Below are 6,909 nucleotides of genomic sequence, written 5' to 3' on the forward strand. Positions count from 1 at the left end.
GGTTGGGGAGGGGGACACACTGCTAAAATATTAAGGCAGTAGGGAGGGCTGTAATCCTGACTTTTTATTTGCACCTTTAACTGATTCTGGCATTGGCTTCGTGCCACACCATGTTCTGACCGTGTCTGGTGGGCAGGGTCAGCACCACCTGGATGAACAGGGTGCACTGACTCCATTCTGTGCTGCAGGACTATCAGCAGCGTGTCCATCACCCGCCTCTTTGAGAATGCCAACAGGGATGTATTATTACTTCGTGCCACTTCAAATACATGTATCATTAACGTTTTATGTATTTAGATAACAATGTATAATTTATGGTTATGAATCTTGTGCTAATCTTGAATATTATAGAAGTCCAACTATAAATGTAAAACTGCAGTATCCACTGTGTGGTTCTAGTCTTAATGTCTTGGGGGTGCGGACTGCTTAGGAGTAAAACACTGCCACTAACAGCTTCAGGTTTCTTAATCTGCCAACTAAGGATGCCAGGCATCTGCCATGGATAGCTTAGCAGTTAACTTAGAAGGGAGGTGCGGTCTCTTCACCGGACACCTCAGCACGCTTTGTCATGTGTGGAGGAAGTGCTGCAGGAAGCAGTCACGTGCTGACATGACTTCATTTGCAGGAGTGGAAAAGCTTCAGTCCTGTACTGAGGGAGGTGCTGCAGTTAGTGCCTTCTCCACTACAGTACCGTAATGCAGCAGCAGCAGTGGTAAGCTACACCTTTTCATACTGAATCCTACTTAAACAGGGCAAAACATCTTTAAATGCCAGCCAGCAGAGACTGCCAGTAACAGCAGACTATGCTTTGGCACAGCTCTAGTGTGTGGTGTCCCTTGGTCACTGCACTGTGATAGCAATGGTAATAAGATGCAGTGTCTACCTTCCTGATACTGGCCAGAGTGCTCCCAGTGCTGATGTAACGTACTTAACCTCAGTTTTGTACTGATCAGCACTCCACAGCTCAGCTTGAAATGCTGAGCGGCTGAGCCCAAGCAAATCTGCCCTCTGTCCAGACTTCCTCCCAGCAGCAATTAGCCAGGCAGCACGCTATTGTCCAGACAAAGGGCACTTGTATTTTGTAACCAGGTCCTTGTGCATGGAGGGAGATTTGGGTAGGTCAGCTGGAACTGAAGCCCAGCTCTAGGACTGTATGACTGTCAGAGCTTGCTTTCTTCCTCTCAAAAATTTACTGTGGCTTTACAGCAACAAGTACAAGCCAATGCTGGAGTGCAGTGATCTGCTACATTAAATATGAGCACAGCTCATGACCGGAGAGAATTCAGCTAGCCTGGGGATCCTCAGTAGCTTCAGTCTAGAGATCTAATTACAGGAATGACTGAGTTCTCAGGGAAAGCAAAAGCTGCCACCTCTGAACAGTTTTGATTTAGTTGCTCTCCTGGAATCTTAAGCTCTTGCTAAGTATAATGGCTTTCAGAAATTCTGCGATCTTGCATTCTAAAGTGCATCCAAAAACGTACACTCTTGCCATTACGGTGCAGCTGTACCTAACGTGGAGCAAACTGTTTGCACACCAGAATGTTTCACTGTGTCTCTTAACAGGTAAGTCACTCTCAACAAGAAATAACCCCTCTTTTAGCGGGTTGAGTGGAGGATTTAATCCAGTTTATGAAGTTGTAAAGTCCATCCAAGTTTTAAAAAAAACTTGGATATGATTATTTTGTAGAAAAACTCCTTTAAAACTAAGCTTCTCCCTAATCCCCACCACTTCAGTGAGATGGGGTAGTGCTGTTGTGTAGAATGCTCACTTTATGCAGAACATGCTGTAGAGTGTAGCATCTGGAGATCAACTTCTGGGCTTATGATACTGTCAAAAAGTAACTTGCTTGAACCTACATTCAGGCTTTGACTGACTCATGCTTTTCTTCTGCGAAACCGAGTATGGATTTCCTCCTATAACCTCAATCTGGTGACAGAAGGGACAAGCAGTTCACAAGTATTTCTGTGAGGCTGCTTTAATGCCTTAGAGCTAGGTGGAAACTGATCTCTCTGCAAATGACTCCCAGGAAGCATGCTCTTAGCGTAAAATTCTGACCTGCCTCCAGTGGCACCTCACTCTGCTGGTACTTGAGCTCCTGACAGAGCTGCTGCTCGAAGCCGAATTCTGGTGGGGGCTGCAGCTGCCGGCTCTGTTGGGCCACGTGAGCCAGCCCCTTAAACTCAGGAGGAATGCACTGCTGGGGTAAGTTCTGTTCCTGGTTGGCTATGTAATGTTGTGGTATTTTACAAGATTTCTGTTCACCTGCATCCCTTTTTAGGGGTCTATAATTAAATGGTAGTATTGCAGAAGGGAATGCTCTGAAGTAACTTTGCTCCTTAAAAAAATTATAGGCAGATGAAGCCTATTCAACTTATGGGAATGATGCAGGAAAAAGAGTCATAACTGTAAGGTCCAAAACTTCCTTTTGACTTAATATTCTTCTTTTAGCAACTGCAATGCTGAGAGCTGGCACCTCTAGCATGGCATGGATCTCTTAATTAAGGGGGTGTGAAACAAGGAACAACTTTTTTCCCTTAGCAAAAGCAGCAACAGTTACTGAAAAGCATAAAAGATTCCTCCTGTTTTCCAAACTCTAAAACTGACAAACACATCCTTTGTTGTCGGATGCTCACTTACAGAGTGTGGGTAACTTCTGTTCTTGGGCTCGTTTGATACACCCAGGCAAAGCTGACTCTTCAGCTGTGGTGTAGCTCAGGCTTCAGTGTAGAACTCAGTCACCAGGAAACTCGTCGTGTGATTAAACCAGCATGACAGTGGATCCAGTTTGTACTGGAAATAATGGAGGCTCGAAATCTTGCAAACCTTGGAACAAGTAGCACTGCATGTACCAGGTTTCCGTAACAAGCAGTTTAGAAAGCGTGCATACTACCTTGTGATGGTGTATCTCTCCTGTGGAACATCTTTCAGGCTTTCCGGGTCCGCCCTGTTCTGCTGTAAGTGGTTTGGCCTGTCACTTAGTTCCAAGCTGACTTCCAAGATTGCTTCAATTTCATTTGTTGCCACAAAGTAAAATTGGGGTGTTGCGGCGAGCTCTCAGCTGGAGCGGAACGAATCACCTGAACACCAGTGTGGTGTGCAGTGAGACCCGTTTATTGTTTACAATGCTTCTCTATTTATAGACAGTGGATTCTTGCTCCCGTAACTGGTTACATAGTGATTGGGTATGTTCCTTGTCACACAGACAGCATGCATCTCTTAAGGCACTATGGTTGGATACAGGAGTTAGTTCACTCGCAGTTTGATTGGTTAGTGTTAATCAAGCAGGAGCTGGTTAGAGATACAGTTTCCCACACAATGATGTTGCAGCTGGGTTTCGGCTGCTGAGTTTCCCAGAGAGAGTAGCATATTTTTCACAGTTCTGATTTCTGCTAGAATGAGAGCAACGTTGGGGCATCTTGATCTTGTGATAAAATGTGATGGAACAAAATGCTTTGTGATGCTGGTGTGTTGTTAGGTTGTGGTTTGCCAGGTGAGTTAATGCTTCTTTAGCAACCTGCAGGTGTACCAATGCAGCTGAATGGATGTGGGGTCTTTCTCTGCTGCTCTGCTTCAGTAAGCATTCACCCTTCCAAGAGTTCATTGCTAGTACAGCTTTCTGGTTTTCAGTACTATGTGTTTCCCATGGGCATCTTTCCAAAGGTAATGACTCATGTTTTACTAACAAAATGCTGCAAAATTGTTAGCAGAGCTATGTGTTTCAGTTCAGATCTTTCAGTCTGGAGCCTTTGAGACCTGTCAGGAAGGTGCAAAATCCATCTGTCTTCTTCCAAGCTAAAATAGACTATAAAGTTGACAGCTTTTAAATGTTGAGATAGTAGAAATTTGAAATACAGTCAGTGAAGGGTAAATCTTGTCTTGCTTTTATGTGTCAGAAATTAAAAATTCTGAGTCAAATTTGGAGTTTATTTAGTCACACTCCTGCATGGTTCAATGACTCAAGGTTTTTTGTTTTTTTTTTTTCCTGCCTGCTGTGGTGTTAATCAAGACTTTAAAATACCTTCATCTAAATATCTGTATTTCTGCTTTCCCCCTAGTGGTTATGAAAGGAAGGAATTACAAAGGCATCGTGTGTTGTCTTCCACGGCGATGAGTTCTCCAGTGTTATGCCAAGAACAAATTCCCGAAGTGCTGGTTATGCAGCCGGGAAGCCAGAGTGGATCGAGTGGGAAGGGGTGGTTAGCCGATCTTTGAGTGGCTTCTCTTTTGGAAGACACATTTCTGTTTTCAGTTGGAGGGTGGAGAAACAGTCTCATCCAGGGTAAACTGCCAACAGGGTCTGTGAGCTGGGGTAGCTTCTTCCACTAATAGATCATGCTGCGAGGGGAGCACGACCGCGGTCTGGTGGCAGAATGATAACCTGTCAGTGCTGTACATGGTGGATGGACTCACGTCTGCCGAGGTGAGTCAGGCCTGCCCTGGTGTTAATGTAACAGGGGCTTCTGCTGGGCTCCCGAGAGGCTCTGTCATGGCAATCCCAGTGACTAATCTTGAGTACCAGCAGGACCTCTTTGAGCACGTGTGCTCAAGTGGGAATCAAGCAGGTTGTTTAGGAGTAGCATCATCTTTCTTAGTCACAGTAGCTCCTGCTGCACTCACTCGAAAGCTGAGGAAATGTTGACTCAAATCTTCCATCACTTCTCCTTGAAGCCCGTCAGGCACAGCATCTGTTATGCGTAAAGAAAGCATTTATTCTTGCTGGTGAACCCAAGAGGAAATGACTTTTTCTTATTTTACATAAAACCCCACGTGATGTAGATTAATAACACGTGGAAAGGTGTGTAGTAGTCGCTGAGTTGTAACAAATCCCATAATACAGCCATTCAGTGAAATGAAGAGATTCTCTGCTTCAGAGGCCTAGAACAGGACGGTACCTGCCCTGTATTGACTGTTGTCTGAAACTGCCGGGTGAATCAAGCTCCGCCAGCTGGAAAAAACTGCTGTGGATGGGCAAGGGAGGGGATAAGTTGGAATGGGTTAAGTGCAGTCACTGTTTTTGCGCTTCCTAGGATCTGGACAGCTCTGTCTGCATTCAGTGTTTGTGTTTAAAAGTGTCACGGAGGTTGCTTTACTCTTTACTAGTTCTCTGGTTAATTCTGATGATTAGGGCCTGGAGGGATGCCGTGAGGTGTGCAGGCTGCAAGCACCTGACTGTGTCTTTCCATGACAGCAGAAACAAGCACCAGCCACCAGCAAGGGAAATGGGTTCAGATTGTCAGAGGGTTGTTTCCGTGACAATTCCTGATGTGAGAGCAGTAAGGTAGAGGACTTGATGTCCGTAAGAGTAGCTGCCCTTTTACGCTCTGACCACCCGTTTCCTAGGAAATGCTTTGGACCACGCAAGTCCAGTCAAGTCTTTACTGCCATGTAAGTCACTTACAGGATTTAAAATGCCCCTTTTGCAGACTCTAGTATTTCAGGAGTTGCTTATCTTCCTTAGACGCTCTTTTCCTTGTCAGCAGAAAGCCTAAAGTGTTGCTAGCAGCTCCTTGGAGGTCAAGTTGAGATGGCTTGCATGTGATTAAGGATGAGTAATCCTCTCCCTGCTCAGCAAAGTGAGCACTGTTGTGAATCCCACTGAGGCTGATGAGAATTAAGCATGTGGCGTAGTATTTTCTTGGGCAGGATGAGACTGTGCCCAAGGCCTTTCTGACTTGATTTGGGAATCTGTAAGAGCCAGGGTTTGTTGCGAAGTTAATCATGACCTCATAGCAGTGAGTGTACAAGTTTGCCAGCACACGTGAATGTTATGGTAATATGATGGAAAGGTAGTGAGGGGCTGCAGAAATTAGTCAGAAATCCAAATGCATTTCCATTTGTTTGCCATCTTTGAGAGGATTTGTCTTATTTTTGCCGTACCAGTACTGCTACCGTGAGCATTGGGTAGCTGCTCTGCACCTCTGTCTGAGTCTGCGAATGTTCTTTTCGTGTACCCTCCACATGGCATATTTTTTCCCCCTTCCCTGTGCCGGCAGTGGGTGGCTTTAGACTTGATGTGGGACCTTCCTGGACTTGCCTCTGTGACTGTCCTAATTCTGCTCTGAAGCCACGTATAGTTCTGCCATCATCCAGGGATGAGCTCTGCAATGCGAGTACGTGTTGGTTTGCCTTTAACCATGGCAGAATAAAGGTGCTTCAGTTTCCCAGACGGTCTTTCTGCAGTCGGTTTAGCCACAGAGCCACCACTGTATCACTGCTGTAGCTGCAGTTTGCTTTCAGATGGGGCTGGCAGCTGCCTGATTGCTGAGTCCTGCGAAGCAGAAATCATGTCACAGGGCGCAGATAGCAAGTCTCAACAGGAGCACACGTGGCTGGGGGAGATTTCTTGCTCAATGCTCTGTGTTTGGAACAGGACGCCTGCTCCAGGTATAAGGGAGAACACTGCAGCCTTCCCTGCTTTCTGTGAAATCCCAGACGGGAAGGAAAATACTGTTGGTTTCTCTCTCTGCCCGGCATCCCTGTGGATACAGCTTTCAGACACGACCTGGGGAAGGGCCAGCTGCCCATGGCTGCAGCCAAAGCAAAACCAGGTCGGGTGTGAGTGCACAGCCTAATTATTTAGGAGCAATAGATAATAAACCCTCCTCTAAAAGCCTAAACATTGTCTGGACCAAACCTGAAGGATCTGTGTGCTCAGAGCAGTCTTCTAATTGGAGAACGTTTTGGTTTCTCTTCCAATTACCATGTTAGGCGTCCTGGTGGGATCACTGCCCTGGCAGCCTCCTCACTGCCCAAACCATAAATGATTCGCGCAAAGGGCAAGAGAGGAGCAAAGCCACCCGCTTGAGGTGCACTTGGGCCAGTAAAGGCCAAATCTACCTTCTTCCACGGGCAGCGAGCACACCGCTGTGCCCATCCCCTGCCGGCCGTCTTTGGCGGGCACTTGTTAC

Source organism: Buceros rhinoceros, unplaced genomic scaffold (assembly GCF_000710305.1).
Source record: "Buceros rhinoceros silvestris isolate BGI_N320 unplaced genomic scaffold, ASM71030v1 scaffold18805, whole genome shotgun sequence".
Taxonomy (NCBI): Eukaryota; Metazoa; Chordata; class Aves; order Bucerotiformes; family Bucerotidae; genus Buceros; species Buceros rhinoceros.